The following is a 17,991-nucleotide window of genomic DNA, read 5'->3' on the forward strand; positions in this document are numbered from 1 at the left end:
AGAGAACCTGTGCAAAGTATCACAAGCCAGGGAGAGGATCTGTGTGATGTAACACAAGCCAGGGAGAGGATCTGTGTGATGTAACACAAGCCAGGGAGAGGATCTGTGTGATGTAACACAAGCCAGGGAGAGGATCTGTGTGATGTAACACAAGCCAGGGAGAGGATCTGTGTGATGGAACACAAGCCAGGGAGAGGATCTGTGTGATGGAACACAGGCCAGGGAGAGGATCTGTGTGATGTAACACAGGCCAGGGAGAGGATCTGTGTGATGTAACACAGGCCAGGGAGAGGATCTGTGTGATGTAACACAGGCCAGGGAGAGGATCTGTGTGATGTAACACAGGCCAGGGAGAGGATCTGTGTGATGTAACACAGGCCAGGGAGAGGATCTGTGTGATGTAACACAGGCCAGGGAGAGGATCTGTGTGATGTAACACAGGCCAGGGAGAGGATCTGTGTGATGTAACACAGGCCAGGGAGAGGATCTGTGTGATGTAACACAAGCCAGGGAGAGGATCTGTGTGATGTAACACAGGCCAGGGAGAGGATCTGTGTGATGGAACACAAGCCAGGGAGAGGATCTGTGTGATGGAACACAAGCCAGGGAGAGGATCTGTGTGATGTAACACAGGCCAGGGAGAGGATCTGTGTGATGTAACACAGGCCAGGGAGTTACAAATGCCCTACTTATTAGCTGCTACTCATACAAATTTTATCTTAGAATAGATATATGTTTATATTCACTAAGGGTACAAACCCACACACCATATATGCAGCGTATTTACTACTGCGATACGCAGCAAATATGCAGCAGATCAGATCTAAATAACTGAACACAGCATCAAATCTTCACCATCACATCTGCTGCGTATTTGCTGCGTATACGGTGTGTGGGTTTATACCCTTACTGTGAATTTACTAATCACATCTGATGGAAGTTTGTTCCAAGAATCTACTACTCCTCCAAAAAAGTAATATTTTCCCATGTTGCTCCTAACCTTTCTTCCAATAACCTCAGATTGTGTCTCCTCGTTCTTCTGTTTGGCTACAAAAATGGATCGGAATCTGTATAGTCTGTAGGAAAGAAGAGAAGGGGGGGGACATGATTGAAACTTTTAAGTATGTTAAAGGACTAAATAAGGTTCAGGAGGAAAGTGTTTTTAGGGGAAAAAAACTGAACTCGAAAAAAAAGCGTTACCTCCTAGTCCCACTGGACACAAAACAGGACCAAAAGCACTGCTGGAAGAAATCCATATCTTTTTTTTCACAGCCTGCCACCAGCAAAACTTAGCAAGTTCTAGTTCTTAGCAAGGACCTAGGAGCAAGGCTTTCAAAAAGATTTACCATAAAATACATACATAGATCTCAATCTACATTTGTTTAACATACGTACAAACCCTTATAAAAATTCTTATAAAGGGACTAGAAAGAGTACTAAAAAGGGCGGGTTATGGACAGGGTGCCATCAAAGGCTCAAGGAAAAGAAATTACAGGTTAGTAATTCATGTTCTCTCTCTTTGCCCTATGACGGCACCCCAGGGGACTGGAATAAGAATATACCCCAGCCTAGGGAGGGACTACTGCCCAGGGCTGTGGAGTCGGAGTCGTGGAGTCGGAGGTAGTTTTGGCTGGAGTCGGAGTCGGAGGTAGTTCTGGCTGGAGTCGGAGTTGTAAAAAAATGTACCGACTCCAACTCCAGCTGTGTGAGTTATGTGTGTGTGTATGTGTGTGTGTGTGTGTGTGTGTGTGTGTGTGTGTGTGTGTGTGTGCGCGCGCGCTATGGCTGCAGTAGGCTGTGTGTGTGCTATAACTGCAGCAGGCTGGGTGTGTATGCTATGGCTGCAGCAGGCTGTGTGTGTATGTGCGCTATGGCTGCAGCAGGCTGTGTGTATGTGTGCTATGGCTGCAGCAAGGTGTGTGTGTGCGTGCAGTATGGCTGCAGCAGGCTGTGTGTATGTATGCTATGGCCGCAGCAAGCCGTGTGTGTGTGTGTGTGGTGTGCGCTATGGCTGCGTGTGTATGTGCGCTATGGCTGCAGCAGGCTGTGTGTATGTGTGCTATGGCTGCAGCAAGCTGTGTGTGTGTGTGCGTGCAGTATGGCTGCAGCAAGCTGTGTGTATGTGTGCTATGGCCACAGCAAGCCGTGTGTGTGTGTGTGTGTGTGGTGTGCGCTATGGCTGCAGCAAGCTGTGTGTTTGTATGCTATGGCTGCAGCAGGCTGTGTGTGTGTGTGTGTGTGTGTGTGCTATTGCGTGCCCCCACAGTGACCTTCTATATCACTGTGTGACCTCTATATCACTATGTGTGACCCCTCTCTATATCACTATGGCTGACCTCTATATTACAGGTATCTGGCATTGTTAGCAGTGTTTCTTTAAGTGTGGTGAATATTTAGTTAGAAACACAGAAGACTGTCAGTGGGAAAAGACCACCTGCTCCATCTAGTCTAGTTGTGAGTAGTTCAGGACATGGAGGCTGGAGACTGGCTGCATCCACTGCACACACAGGAGAATCTGCTTTATATACAGTATTCCTTTATTCACTCAGAAGTCGCCCCGGGATCATGTAGGACATTAGAGAGAAGCTGCTGAGCCAGTGTAATAAATAACTCCCCTGGTATATGACTGGCCATTTATGAAGGAGCAGGAGTCTGAGTCGGTCCTGATAAAATTCAGGAGTTGGAGTCGGAACTGCGGCTTACCAACTTCACAGCCCTGCTACTGCCTGTAAGACTCTTCTACCATAGGTCAAATCCTCAGTAGAAGAAAGCTGAAATCTATGACGGAAAAACGTATGAGGAGTACTAGAAATAGCTGTTCTGCACATTTGGTCAATAGACACTGAGGCCCTCTCCACCCATGATGTAGCTACTGCCCTAGTTGTGTGGGCTCCAAAACAGACCGGAACCTCCTTGTCACTAATATTATAGCATTTCCCTATAGCTTGCTTAACCCATCTGGCTATAGTTTGTGAAGAAACTGCCTTCTCTTTATTCTTGCCCTGTCTAGTAACCTCTAAATAGTGTAAGGTAGATCTCCTGACATCCAATCAGCAGAAGCTAGCCTCTCACTCATTAGAAGGGTTCTCACAGAAAGACTAAGAACACTCTCCTGAGATCTTTGAAAATCTGAGACTACTTTTGGGAGGAAAGCCGGGTCAGGAGAACTATATGGCTTAAAAAAGGCCAATTTCCAAGACAGGAATTCCATGCGGCAGTCTGATAGGCGTTCGAACAGGGCCTGAGTTAAACATAACAGCACTAAGTTCAAATCCCAAGGGGGCAACCTGGACTTCAGGGTAGGAAATATTCTGACAAATATCTTAACCCAGGGATGGTCAACAATTTTATAGTGAAATAAAGCACTAAGGGCAGAGATTTGGACCTTGATGGTGCTAGGTCTAAGGTGTTTATTGAGCCCCTTATGTAAAAATTCTAATATCAGGGGAATGTCTGGTGAAGCTGAAACATTAACAGGTCTATCTATTAACAAACAGACAAAAAGGCCTCCAAGTTTTTAAGTATATAAAAAATGTCACCCTTTTCCTATTGGCCAGTACTGTTCAAGTACCATGCAGTCAGATGTAAGCCCTCTATCCTGGGATGAAGTACTGGGCCCTGGCTGAGGAGATCTGGCCTGTCTGGGAGAACCCACAGGTCGGTCACTGATATCATTCTAAGCAGAGTAAACCATACCCTCCTTGTCCAGAGGGTGCCACTAGGATAATTCAAGGTTTGTCCTGCTTGAACATTTTTATGACGCTTGAAAGAAGTTTGATAGCGGGGAAAACATAGTTCCAGGGTTGGGCTAGGGCATCTCGGCCTAGGGGATTGTCCGCAGGGCAAAGGGAGTAAAACCTGTGGACCTTTCTGTTCACCCGTGAGGCAAATAGGTCTTTGACCAGGACCACACACACACACACACACATACCTCCCAACTTTTGCAAAGAGCAAAGAGGGACATGTGCGCCGCGGTCCCCATAGCCACGCCCCCATAGCGACCCTCTATAGCCACGCCCCATAGCGACCCTCCATAGCCACGCCCCCATAGCCACTCCCCTACAGTCACCACATGCTGCTGACTGAATAGTGCCCTATATAGTATCCAATCCCCCCAAAAATGCCCTTTATAGTATCCAATCCCCCATTATAGTGCCCCACATAGTATCCAATGCCCCCATATATGCCCCACATAGTATCCAATCCCCCATTATAGTGCCCCACATAGTATCCAATCCCCCACATAGTGTCCAATCCCCCACATAGTGCCCCACATAGTATCCAATGCCCCCATATAGAGCCCCACATAGTAGCCAATGCCCCATATAGTGCCCCATATAGTAGCCAATGCCCCCATATAGTGCCCCACATAGTAGCCAATCCCCCCATATAGTGCCCCACATAGTAGCCAATGCCCCCATATAGAGCCCCACATAGTAGCCAATGCCCCCATATAGTGCCCCAGATAGTAGCCAATGCCCCCATATAGTGCCCCACATAGTAGCCAATCCCCCCATATAGTGCCCCACATAGTAGCCAATCCCCACATAGTGCCCCACATAGTAGCCAATCCCCCCATATAGTGCCCCACATAGTAGCCAACCCCCCCACATAGTGCCCCACATAGTAGCCAATCCCCACATAGTGCCCCACATAGTAGCCAATCCCCCCATATAGTGCCCCACATAGTAGCCAATCCCCCCATATAGTGCCCCACATAGTAGCCAATCCCCCCATATAGTGCCCCACATAGTATCCAATCCCCTCATATAGTGCCCCATATAGTAGCCAATCCCCACATAGTAGCTAATGCCCCCATATAGTGCCCCACATAGTAGCCAATGCCCCCATATAGTGCCCCACATAGAAGCCAAACCCCCATAGAGTGCCCACATAGTAGCCAATCCCCATGTATGCCCCACATAGTAGCCAATCCCCCATATAGTGCCCCACATAGTAGCCAAACCCCCATATAGTGCCCCACAGAGTAGCCAATACCCCCCATTAGTGTGGCCCCAGCGGAAAAAACAATAAACCAGTAACTCACCTGTCCTCCGGTCCCAGCAGCTCCTCTCCCGGCAGAGCGCGCACTCCCGTCATCCTCCGGGGCGGGCAGCGGGTTACAGAGACACTGACTGTGCCGGAAGTGACCTGCAGCCTCTATATGAATTACTTCCGGTACAGTCAGTGTCTCTGTACCCCGCTGCCCGCCCCGGAGGATGACGGGAGTGCGCGCCCTGCCGGGAGAGGAGCTGCTGGGACCGGAGGACAGGTGAGTTACTGGTTTATTGTTTTTTCCGCTGGGGCCACATATAATGCGGGACACAGGGGGGCCGTTCCGGGACCGCGGGACAGCACCCCGAAAACGGGACTGTCCCGCAAAATCCGGGACGGTTGGGAGGTATGCACACACACACAAGCTGCAAATATGCTAAAAAACCTTTGTGAGACAGTTCCCATTCCCCTACCTGAGTGGTTTCAGCTTAGAAAAGCTGCCCTGGAGTTGTTCACCCCTATCAGGTGTAGAGCTGAAAAAGAGAAAAGATGGGGCTCTGCTAACCTGAAGATAAAGTGAGCTAATCTCATTAAAGTGACACTGTCACCTCCTTTGTGCATTCTGACATCTCTACACCGGTGTAAAGAGTAAATTTAGCGGTTTTCACACCTTATTTTATATCATAAGTCATGGTGCTTTTTCAAATAAAAAGTAATCTTTTATCAAGGCATTAGCTCCACTTAGCCCCGCCCACAACACCACCGTTGGCCCCGCCCCCTCGTCGTCCATTGGAACAGGCTGGCCGAAAGGTCTAGACCCCACCTCCTTTACGTTGGCCAACCAATGGGTGTCAAGGGGGCAGGGCTAAGTGGCAATCTGCAGTTGATAAAGGACACTTTTTACGTACAAACACCATGACGTATGATATGAAATAAGGTATGAAAAACGCTAAATTTACCCTTTACACCTGTGTAGAGATGTCAGAATGCACAAAGGGGGTGACTGTGTCACTTTAAGTCCTCTGATCTCATGCCCCGATTGTTGACATATGCCACAGCTGAGGCATTGTCTGTAAGGATTCTGACATTTCCCCCTTTGCAGATCAGGAATGCCTGGCATAAGGATTGAAATATCCCTCCTAGTTCTCTTACATTCTGAGAATCCCTGGCTTCTTCTGGACCCCATAGGCCCCAGAGAACCAGGGAGTCTGCATGTGCTCCCGACCCCTGAGGGCTGGCGTCTGTTGTGATGGTAAAGACCTTCTGGGGGCCCAAGGAAGGCCCATGCTTAGATGATCTCTTTCTGTCCACAAGTAGAGGGATCTTAGAGAGTCTGTGGAGACTGAAGAAGGAAACTGTATATAGCATTAAAATAACAACTCCTAGAGGGAGATCATGGTAGATCAACCCTCCTGCCGAGAGCCTATAAGTCAATCCTAGGGCTGGGCAAATAATCAAATTAATTCTACTAATTCGCCCCCAAAATTTGAGAATCAATTAGATTTTTTGTGAAAATTGTATATTTGATTTTCATAAAAAAATCATTGCAGGCTGTGCGGCGAGGTGCAGGGCAGGCAGCGTGGCAAGGTGCAGGGCTGGTGGCCTCTAGCTGCTGAAGCTAGTAAAGCCGCTGCTGACCCACTCCTTACACATACCAGGTATGTGCCCTCCTTTCCCAGTCACCCCCTCACCTATACCTGTACTGCTACACCCCTTATCTGTTCCTGTACTACTACTGCACCCCATCATCTGTTCCTCTACTACTACACCCCTCATCTATACCTGTACTACTAAAACCCTTATCCACTATAGCTCCACTACTTAGAAAAAAAAAATCAAGATTTAATTCGAGAATCATCCAAAATAAAAATAAAAAATAAATAAAAAAATGGGATTTTATTTTTTGGCCATATCGCCCAGCCCTAGTCAATCCATAACATTGTGGATGACTATGATACCCTTAGATCCTAAAAGGTTGTACATATAAAGATAAAGTATAGAGCATGTGTACATAAACTAATACAGGTACAAGTGACATTAACAAATATAGTGTGAAAATACAGAAATCATTCTATAGATATCACAAAGCTTGTACAACATGCCTCAGTAAAGAATAATACCAACCAAAATAATGTAGAAGGGAGGAAGTGGCCACGGCACCACACAGGATAGCAGTTTTGCATGAAATATCTACAGAATTTACTGAATAACTGTAGATTCTCTGAAGAAAAAGGCTGTATAAAACTGATTTACTGTGTTATATATATATATATATATATATATATATAGTGCAAGGCCTGAGAGAACGGAACAAGACACAGGGATTCTTTCTAGTGTTGCCGAAATACCTGCGCCTTGCTCCACCCCTGCACTGAAAACAACATAGTTTTGCTATAAGTGTTGCCTTAGGAATCTATACTAATATATTAGAGGCTTCATGAAAATCAATCCTATAATCAATCCCATAGATCCCAGATGTATATGGAGTATAGCTGTTAAGCGGACCTGCTAACATTGTGCATCTGTCGGGCAAAGTTCCTGGAGTCTCGCCTGGAGAACAAAGATTTTTCTGTCTATAGTCTGAATTCCATAAGCTAAGCATTTCAAAAAAGGCAAGAGCAAGAGGTAACTGGGTCTGTAATGGCTCATTTGGGTTTCAACACAGCTATCCATAGGGTTTCAGAGGGAATACTGCACCCAACGTGGGATTGCCACAAAACTAGTCTCAGGCACAAGGGAGTCCTCCCTCAAGAGGATGTAAAAGTGCTTTCCTCCATGGCCTATAAGAGGCTCTCAGAGGCTACTTTTGAGAAGCATACCTCTAGGTGAAAGATCGGTGACTACTAGACATGTCTCTACAATAAACAAAAAGTCATTTTGCCCGCCTGACAGACTTTGAGAGGATAATTCTCCCCGCACACACAAAGGTTTCCAACATTTCATTTCATTTTTTCATATAAACAAAAACAACAACACAGGTACACCAAATAGATGAAAGGGCACACTGAGATATCTTTAGCATAGGTAGGTGTACACTCTAACAAGGTTTGAGTGATAAAATACAAATAAGGTATACATAATATACCTAGAACTATATACAACAGGCACATAATGTCAGTACAGTTTGTTAGAGGGAAACTTGTAATCCAATCATGGTCACCAGATTTGTCACCAATCCAGCAACCTGCGAGTGTGCAGGCCCAGCTGCTACGTCTATGGTACCTTTGCTGCAGGACGCCATTCAGGACCTATATACCCTATGCCCAACTGCATCTCATCTTGTATCCAGGGTAGAGGTGCCCAAACATCTCATCTAGTATCCAGGCTAGAGGTGCCAAACCGTATCACATCTTGTATCCAAGCTAGAGGTACCTAACTGTACCTAATCTTTTATCCAGACTCGAGGTGCCCACACACATACATCATTATTACCTCAAACATAGAACATCCTTTTTGGTGTAGCCTTTTTTTTGTCTAACGGTATATATTGACAGGTCGGATGATAATTTAAACATGCTGAAGCTGGACTCACATCTCCTTTGTTGTACTTGAAGATTCTGGTTCACATTGTCTTCTCGTCTTCTCCTAATCTCCTACTTCCTTTGTTTCTCCCAAGTGATTATTTGTCCCTAGTCAATGGAAGATTGCCTTCCCTGTGGGGATATAGCATAAGCCTGAGTGTCTCTATTGGCCTTAAGTCACATATCAAATTATTAAAACAATATTCACATTCAAAATTTTCTAAAAGGGAACAGCATAACAGAAGTAAGAAATGGATAAATCCCTCTCATTTTACTCTGTGAGCCGCACAATACAATACAAGAAAAGATTCCAGGCAGTGCTAAACCCCTTTATTCTGAGGAAGGTGGGGGTCCCAACAATCAGATCCTCATGTGATATCATATGCCATCATCCCGCATGACAGTGGAAAAAAAAAAAAAAAACTTTACAAGAAAACAAAGCCAAAACTGAGCCCTCACTTGTGTTGTAGAGACTTTTTAGCTTGTGCTGTGTACACTGAGCGAGGGTTGACAGTCATCTCAATATAATCAGAGAGAAAAATTATAATGCTTCATTTAGGATGATGGGGAGAACACAGGTCTCTCTCTTCTTCCCTAAATAATGACCTCAAAGCATGCCCAGTACACACTCCCATAGATGGCAGAAGTGTTCGCAGACAGCCGAGATTGAAAAATCCTCACAGGCAGGATATAAGGACTTTGCAAGGAGATAACACATGGTCACACAATTAACAATAGGCAATGAGGGGTCCTTGGCATCTTTTCCCTGCACTATGACTTCTACACATCAAAAACCAGCCATGAAGAGAGAAGAGAAAGGTTTGCAAGGTTAGTTCTAAAAGTGCGGCCATCATGGAGACAGAATAGTAATACAGCCCACTGTAATAGTTTCCAGTCCAGACAAGCATCTCCGTTGATTACAGTGTGACTTGAAACCTGATAAAAGCAAGATATGAGATTTGATGTGTTACAAATAATGGGATCGGGGAAGTTGGTGAATCAGCACAACTTTCAAATTTGCTAAATTTCTTCCAGGATACCATGATTGGAATAATGGAAATAAAATGTTGCCCCACACTGTGACCTCTCCCTTGTAATCACAGAGGTCCTTATTACAGGGATGTTAAGCAATGGCTGTCAACTCATTGACAAATCAGCACTTTATCATCAGCTTATGAGTCTTGACGTTAACTTTATCAATATCTGGACATCATCATCATATGGTTTCTCAAAGTGTTCAAAATTACAGGCAGATGTAGCCCAAAGTCATAAATAAGTTAACAATTTGTGTTCATGGCCTTAGAGAACTTCTTATTTTTAATCCATCAAAGACCAAGAAAACATGGAGGAGTTCCTTTGTAGGATGTCGCTGGAATCTATTACACTCCCGTACTGTAATCCGATCAGGTGTTGCCGTATCCATATGCCATCAGCAAATCAGCCCCCACGTTCCCAGACTGTTTGGAACATCCCTGATAGCTTGCATCCTACTCTCCTTTTCCATTACAGGCGCTGACAGTGTCTTGATGCTGGCCCAGCTGGTGTCTGTAATACTTTAGGCGGTCTGGATTTTATTTAGATGGTCTGGCCAAGAATCTGTATAACTTTAGTGCGTCTGTCCTGAGATCAGTGTGATAAAAGCCATTACACCAACACTTGATAGTTCAATAAAAAGCTTCAACGTGGTGCCCGTGGATAGAGTTGATAAAGGCAACCTAGCCGAAACGCGTTCGCACGTTTGCAAGCAAGCTGTGGTGAGTGCCGGGAATTTTTGTGAAGACTTCATAGTGCGACATTAGTCAAATACCCCAGACGGTGGGGGTCATCTGAGTCTTCCCTATGGTACATTTGGATAAGAACTGTAGGTTGACATTTTTAGTGCATAAATAAAAACATCAAAAAATTAAATGTAAAAAATTGTAATTGATTGAATTGAATTAATTTTTGTCAGGAAAGGGATTGAAGTCAGCCCTTTAACTTCCCTGCTGCGAGCATTATTTAAAGCAATGTGGCCATCTGCTGTTGTAGTTTATACACTCGCTAATCAATCACAGAAATATTCTTGTTTCATTCTCCAAACCCTATTCCCCGGAGCCGTCATAATTCCTCTATTTATGGCATTCTTAGTATCCGGGCCTTATGGATGTTGGAGGAAGATGTCACGTTTCCAGCGATGCAAGTTATGAAACTAAACTGGCAGGAAGCTCCCCAATGATTCTTGTTCAGACTGGAAGGCAAGGAATAGTCAAGCTCCTGTCAAAGGTGCTTTTAAACTGGTTGTCTCGATCAACACTTCCCTCTAAATGGGTTGTCTTGTAGGTTCTCTACTGCTTGGAGGCCATAATAGCTGTAAGGTGTTCAATCACCACCAAGCGTTCTTTAAAACTGGATGTGGCTTACAGTATAGCCTGGGACCCCCTACTAGGTTATGATACCCTAAGGGTATGTCCACACTACGGCATTCTCGCGGCAAACTCCCCACAGATCCCCATATATTATGAGCAACATTCTAATAGATCACTGGCCCTATTACATAAGGGTGGTCGGGGAAAAGTTGTCGATCACTATTTGGCAGTTTGTTTCTGAGCTGGAAGAGTCCATTGTGTGTGGGGAGATCTGTGCTGTTCTCTTTCTGGATGCTGGATGACTGTATATGAGCAGCAGTGTAATATGAAGATATCCTGTGTAATATAGAGGAGGAGGAGGAGAAGACGTAAGTAGTGTAGCAGTAACCTCTGTCCTCAGTGTTGTGTTTTCTCTCTGGGAGAAGATTGTGTGTTTTTCTTCAGTGTTCTATGGCTGCAGCTGTGTGTGTGTGCGCACGTGTGCTATGGCTGCAGTAGGCTGTGTGTGTATGCTATGGCTGCAGCAGGCTGTGTGTGTGTGTGTGTGTGTGTGTGTGTGCGCGCGCGCGCTATGGCTGCAGCAAGCTGTGTGTGTGCACTATGGCTGCAGCAGGCTGTGTGTATGTGTGCTATGGCCGCAGCAAGCCGAGTGTGTGTGTGTGTGTGTGTGCCCGCACAGTGACCTTCTATATCACTGTGTGACCATATCACTATGGCTGACCTCTATATTACAGATATCTGGCATTGTTAGCAGTGTTTCTTTAAGTATGGTGAATATTTAGTAAGACACATAGAAGACTGTACACAGGAAAAGACCACCTGCTCCATCTAGTCTAGTTCTGAGTAGTTCAGGACATGGAGGCTGGAGACTGGCTGCATCCACTGCACACACAGGAGAATCTGCTTTATATACAGTATTCCTTTATTCCCTCAGAAGTCGCCCCAGGATCATGTAGGACATTAGGGAGAAGCTGCTGAGCCAGTGTGATAAATCACTCCCCTGGTATATGACTGGCCATTTATAAAGGAGCAGGAGTCTGAGTCGGTCCTGATAAAATTCAGGAGTCGGGGTCGGAGCTGCGGCATACCGACTCCACACCCCTGCTCCTGTGCCACCATAATAACTTCAATCATAGCCTGAAGTCTTTCCCCAGCAGGCATAGGGTGCAGATGGTAGTGCTGATGATGGTGTCTTTAGCACTTACCATATTTGTGGAATACTCAAAGCATTTCAAGACAGCACAAATCCAGGCGAAACACAGTAGCACTTAAAGTGTGCACACAGAACGCATTTTGATCTGGCATATCATGGTAATGCGCCAGGAAGCTCTGCACCACCAAGTTCAGCACATGCGCCAGGCAAGAGATGTGCACCAAACTGGCTATGCCCAGAGCGGCTACTAGATTTCACCCATTGTTGCACACCACCTTGCCAGGCTTCAGGTTCAGGGGCAGCAACCATTGCTTTATCAGCTGCTCTATCCCAGCCTACAGCTCCTGCATGGTGTAGGGTTTGTCCCCCACACAGATCAGTTTGAGCACAGCCTGCTGCCGATTCCCCCAGCTGAGCTGAAATCGGTGGTGCATGGGCTACAATGGCCAGATGAGGAGGTGGCAGAGGAATAAACAAAGTAGGAGGGGGCGAGGATTGAGTGATGGGATGAGCAGATCAATGTAGCCATCAGCAAAGCTAAATATTGAAGCCCAGAGATTTCTCTCACTATAATACGATGACAACTTGAAGGAATTTTTATTTTCTGCCTGAAGAAACTTCAAAGCGTCATGCCAGGGACCTGTGGGCGCTCGTGCCCCCGTGTCTTAGACTTCCTCCAGAACTTGTCACTCAAAACACTGGGAGGCTGAAAGCCAAGATGGTGCCCCCAGGGCCGCTACTTAATTAAAGATTCCCAAGACGTGTGACATTAAAGGGTTGAACTAGCACAAGATACAGACGTCAGGAAAATTCACTGACTGACTACGGGAGAGACGCCAAGACAATGGTGCTGAACATGGAGCAATGGCACCGCGAGGAGAGGCTTGTGAAGGAGCGAACATCAGATGCATGCTCAGACAGTGCAAGAGTAATTCTAAGGACTGGAAAAACTATTTACAAATACAGCAGCCATATCTTATCTTACCGCCAGCTCCTTCTCTATTAACGTTCAACCATTAGTCTCCACTGTTGTTCTGGAATCATAATCAGGTGTGAATGAATACTGATATACACCCATCAGCCATAACCTGTAAGCCTGTGTTTACAGCTTCCATTTTAGTAATGCAGAGGTTTTTCAAAACAGCAATAGACTGCAACGTGGCATACATTAGGTAGAAAGTGACCGGTCAGTTCTTGGGGACGGAGACAGAAAAAATGGGGAGTGAAAGGATCCAAGCTACTGTGACAAGGGCCAGACAGTGATGTGTAGATGCTGGGGTAATCGCTAGAGTGGCTGGTGTTGTGAAGTGGTCCCAGTATGAAGTGGTTACTACAGTATGTAGTGACAAAAGTGTCCAAGGGAGGACAACCAGAGACTGGTGACAGAGTCATGGGGGCACAAGACTCATTGAGGGGCATCAGGAGTCTGGTCCGATTCTACAAGAGAGCTGTTGTAGAGCAAAGTGTTTAAAAACTTCCTGCAGGCTATGATAGAAAGAAGTCAAAGAAGTCAAATCACACAGGACATATATGGGGCCCTGCAGACCGTTCAGAGCCTCCATGTTACTGCGATTTATGGGCACTTAACTTCTTCTTTATTCCATTGTCAAATCCCTCTATAGAACATTATTTTATTCGCTTCATTGTGATTTATGGATTCACAGAAAAAATAAATAAATAAAGGACTAAAGATGACGCTATAAAATTACAGCCGGACTAAATGAATCCCATGTATGTGCAGTGTCCCGAGACAGGGCTGCCATATACTACTGTGTTTACAAGGAAAAGTATACGAGGCAGCATATGGACAGCAGCTTCACAAGACAAGGTGGCCCCCAACATAGCCGAGCGCTCTCCACTCCAACTACAATGAGTATGTCCACCCTTGAACTCAGTTTATAGTTTAAAATAATCTACATTATCTAATGGTTGATAATATCCATTTCATTATACTGTACAGTGGTACCTCAGTTCTCAAGCTTAATTGGTTCCGGAAGGCAGTTTGAGAACCGAGCAGTGTCTTCCCATAGGAAATAATGTAAATGTGTTTAATTGGTTCCAGCGCCCCCAATAATTAACTATAGTACCCATATATGACATTGAAAAGTACAGAACAGCAATATACTGTATAGTACATTTTAAACAAGAAACATTCAACAAAACCAGCAATTACAGGACAGTAGTCACTAACTCCTCACTCATCCTTTACTATATAGCGTCCCCCCCCATCCCTGCACTGTAATGTATGAGAGATGGTGGTGCACTGACTGTACTACTATTGTGCTGTATATGCACTCCAGCAGTCTTATACAGCACTGTACTGTATGTGAAGCTTCACCAGTGATAAACTCACCAGGTACAACCCACCATTCAGGCTCGCAAAAACGCTCAGATACCCAGCAAAGTTTAAATTCTGAATGTTACTTCCAGGTAAATTTTCATTCAAATACAGCGGTATTACTGTACTTCAAAACTGGATGCCTGAAAAGAGTTTGAGAACCACTGTGCCTTACATACACACATTACTGATCCTCACTTACAGCTTGTACTATACTCTAGAATTGCAATCACTATTCTGCTATGGAGTGATTGTGCACCAACATTTCATTACTGATCCTACATCAGATACACAAGACAGAGCAGTCTGCACCACTCTATGTAGGCAGCGAATATCCCATGTAAATTACAGTTTGCTACTAAGTCACATAAGTGATGCATCCATCTTCAATGTTACAGAATTATCACATAAAACCTAAGAGAAATTCACTCTGAAGAAGCATGCATGCTCTCGAAACAGCTGCTACTTTTTAGCGTTTCAGCATCCTCACCTGCACAGCCATATGCTGAGTTTTATGCTATATCTTGTTGAATAAATCATCACTTCTACGAACTTGGTGAGTGCCCTCCGTTATTGCTCTTGGAGGTATTACTAATCCTAAGTTTCATCCTGTATTTTACCCCAGAGCTGCACTCACTATTCTGCTGGTGGGGTCACTGTGTACATACATTACATTACTTATCCTGTACTGATCCTGAGTTACATCCTGTATTATACCCCAGAGCTGCACTCACTATTCTGCTGGTGGAATCACTGTGTACATACATTACATTACTTATCCTGTACTGATCCTGAGTTACATCCTGTATTATACTCCAGAGCTGCACTCACTATTCTGCTGGTGGAGTCACTGTGTACATACATTACATTACTTATCCTGTACTGATCCTGAGTTACATTCTGTATTATACCCCAGAGCTGCACTCACTATTCTGCTGGTGGGGTCACTGTGTACTGTACATACATTACATTACTTATCCTGTACTGATCCTGAGTTACATCCTGTATTTCTTTTATTAAAATTTTAAACATAACAATAAATAAATACAGAAATAACACACCATATCTGACCAGAACAAAACAATAGAAAATGAAACCATAACATAAAGCACCGGTCCATCCCCACACTCATTCTTCCACACATACAACCTATATACCTATATACAATATATACACAATATAAACTATTTAGCTAAACATATTAATAAACTATATACACTACAAACCTATATATACTACTATATACAATACACTTATAAACACATCTATATACAATACACCACTATATACTATACCTATAAACACACCTATATACACTACTATATACAATACACCTATATAAATAACTAAATGTGAACCCCCTGGCCCAGTTGCATTGTGCACAACCTAATACAACAGACACAATTCTACTCAACCCAACACCAACTAAACAAGACATCATTACACAAATAAACTAAAACTAAACAAGACACGATACAAAATAATAACCTACAACTAAACAATACATATAATTTTTTTTTTTTTTTTTTTTATTTTATTTTTTTATTTTTTTTTTTTTTTGGCCCTGAGCTGGTCCCGCATCCCATGCCCCCAGTACATGATCACGGACGTCCATGAACCAGCCCAGGATTTTTTATATATATAAAAGTCCCCACAAAGTCCCACAGAAGCCCCCTCCCCCCTTTTACCCACCACCCAACCTATCACTAAACCCGAACCCCAGGTGCAAACAAAACATATATAATATACAGTATATACAATTTATACAAACATATAATAGACACAAATACGCAAACTTTTGAAAAAATATATATAACATACTAAACCCAACAATAATGAGACTTCTCAGCCCCACACACAGCCCGAAAACCCAAGTTCAGCACCTGCAAGCCCTATACTCCAGTATCTCTACAGCACAAAACAAAAGACTACGGTGCCAGCATCAGCCCACCACCAGGAGAGGAGACGCAGGCTAAGGAACCTTATAGGCAAAGCCCCTCCAAAGACAAGAGGCCCTACCAGCCCCCAGCCTCTCGTACTCCAGAGAGCGCACCTTCACCAGGTCACCGAGTGTGCCCCTAACCACCTCATCCACAGGGAGGATTTTACGCTGCGTCGACACTAAACACCGTGCACTCCACGTGTGGTACCTGACCACTATGCTGACTAGGAATAAAGTGCTCCGGTCCCAGCCACCAAGGTTTCTGAATGCTCCATAGGCCCATTCCGCATAGGAGAGACGGGCCAACCTGGGCCACCCGATGGAAGCGCCCACCCTGTTGTAAACCTCTGTATTAAAGGGACAATGAAGCAGAAAATGCTCCATGCTTTCCAGCATGCCTCCACACTCCTCCCGGGGACATCCCCGATCCTCAGAGCTCCTGCACTTCAGATTGTCCCTCACATACAGTTTCCCATGGAAGCAGCGCCAAGCCAAGTCCCAAAACTTCAAGGGGATCCTGATGGAATTCAATAGGCCCAAACCAACCTCCAGATCCCGGCTTGGGCAATCCTTGAGCGCCAGCGGTTTTCGGAAATGGGATGACAGGACTCTATTGTCAAGGAGTTTCCTCGACAGTGTCCTAATCTCCCACATCCCCAAACCCCACCGACGAATGACCTTCAGAACCAGGGTAGCATAAGCCGGAAGATGCCCGTGTGGTGTGCGGAGATCCTTCACTTGCCCTCCTGTCTCCCATTCCTGGAAGAAAGGCCGAAACCATCCCCTACAGGAGAATACCCACGGAGGAGCCCTCTCTTTCCAGAGGTTTGCAATGTTGGTCTTAAGAAAGGTATTCACCAGGAACACCACGGGGTTGACCATACACAACCCCCCTTGTCTCCTCGTACGGTAAGTAACCTCCCTCTTGACTAGGTTCAGTCTATTCCCCCATAACAGCTGGAAGAACACACTGTAGACCCGAGTCCAGAGAGGCTCTGGCAAAATGCAAACACTGCCCAGATATATCAGCAAAGGGAGCAGGAATGTTTTGATCAGGTTAACCCTTTCCCTGAGGGTCAAAGACCAACCCTTCCACTGATCCACCTTCTGAGCGGCGATCTTAAGCCTGCTGTCCCAGTTTTGTTTGGGGTAATCCCCTTGGCCAAATTCAATGCCGAGAACTTTTGCAAACTCCTGGGGCTCTGGAAGGGTGTCCGGGAGATCAAATCCAGGATCTCCACCTCCCAGCCAGAGACTCTCACACTTTCCCTGGTTGATCTTGGACCCAGATGCCTCTGAGTAGCGCTCCACCTCTGACATCACACACTGCACCTCCTCTTGCGAGGAGACGAATATGGTGACATCATCGGCGTACGCTACCACCCTCAGAGTGGAATCCGGCACCGCAGGGTCCATTCTCACCCCTGCCAACGGTCCACAATCAATCCTCCTAAGGAAAGGATCAATTGCAAACACATACAACAGTGGGCTCAAAGGGCAACCCCGACGGACACCAGACCCAACCTCAAAAGAGCGGCCAATCCAACCATTCACAAGCGGGAAACTCTCTGCCCCTGCATACAAGGTCTTAAGCCAATCAACAAACCCCCCCGGCAGGCCATATCTCAGAAGAACAGACCAGAGGTACTCGTGGTTAACCCGATCAAACGCTTTTGCCTGATCCAAGGACAGCAAGT

At 45.3% G+C, this 17,991-nt stretch overlaps 1 protein-coding gene across 6 annotated transcripts in view; it reads right to left on the bottom strand.

Moving 5' to 3' along the window:
* The window catches only part of LOC138772131 (chloride channel CLIC-like protein 1), a 263,133-nt gene that overhangs the window by 234,502 nt on the left and 10,640 nt on the right, over positions 1–17,991 (bottom strand). Inside the window, exons 2-3 of one of the 6 annotated variants that reach the window (XM_069952296.1) lie at positions 8,528–8,648; positions 1,001–1,076 (exon numbers count right to left, since the gene is read on the bottom strand). The exons of 2 other annotated variants lie outside the window; for them this stretch is intronic. The gene's annotated coding sequence lies outside the window, so the exon portion shown is untranslated. Of the gene's footprint in view, positions 1–1,000; positions 1,077–8,427; positions 8,496–8,527; positions 8,649–17,991 lie in introns of those variants that run through there. 3 more of the 6 variants (XM_069952295.1, XM_069952297.1, XM_069952298.1) reach the window with 3 other exon arrangements.

Source organism: Dendropsophus ebraccatus, chromosome 14, assembly GCF_027789765.1.
Source record: "Dendropsophus ebraccatus isolate aDenEbr1 chromosome 14, aDenEbr1.pat, whole genome shotgun sequence".
In the NCBI taxonomy this organism is placed as follows: domain Eukaryota; kingdom Metazoa; phylum Chordata; class Amphibia; order Anura; family Hylidae; genus Dendropsophus; species Dendropsophus ebraccatus.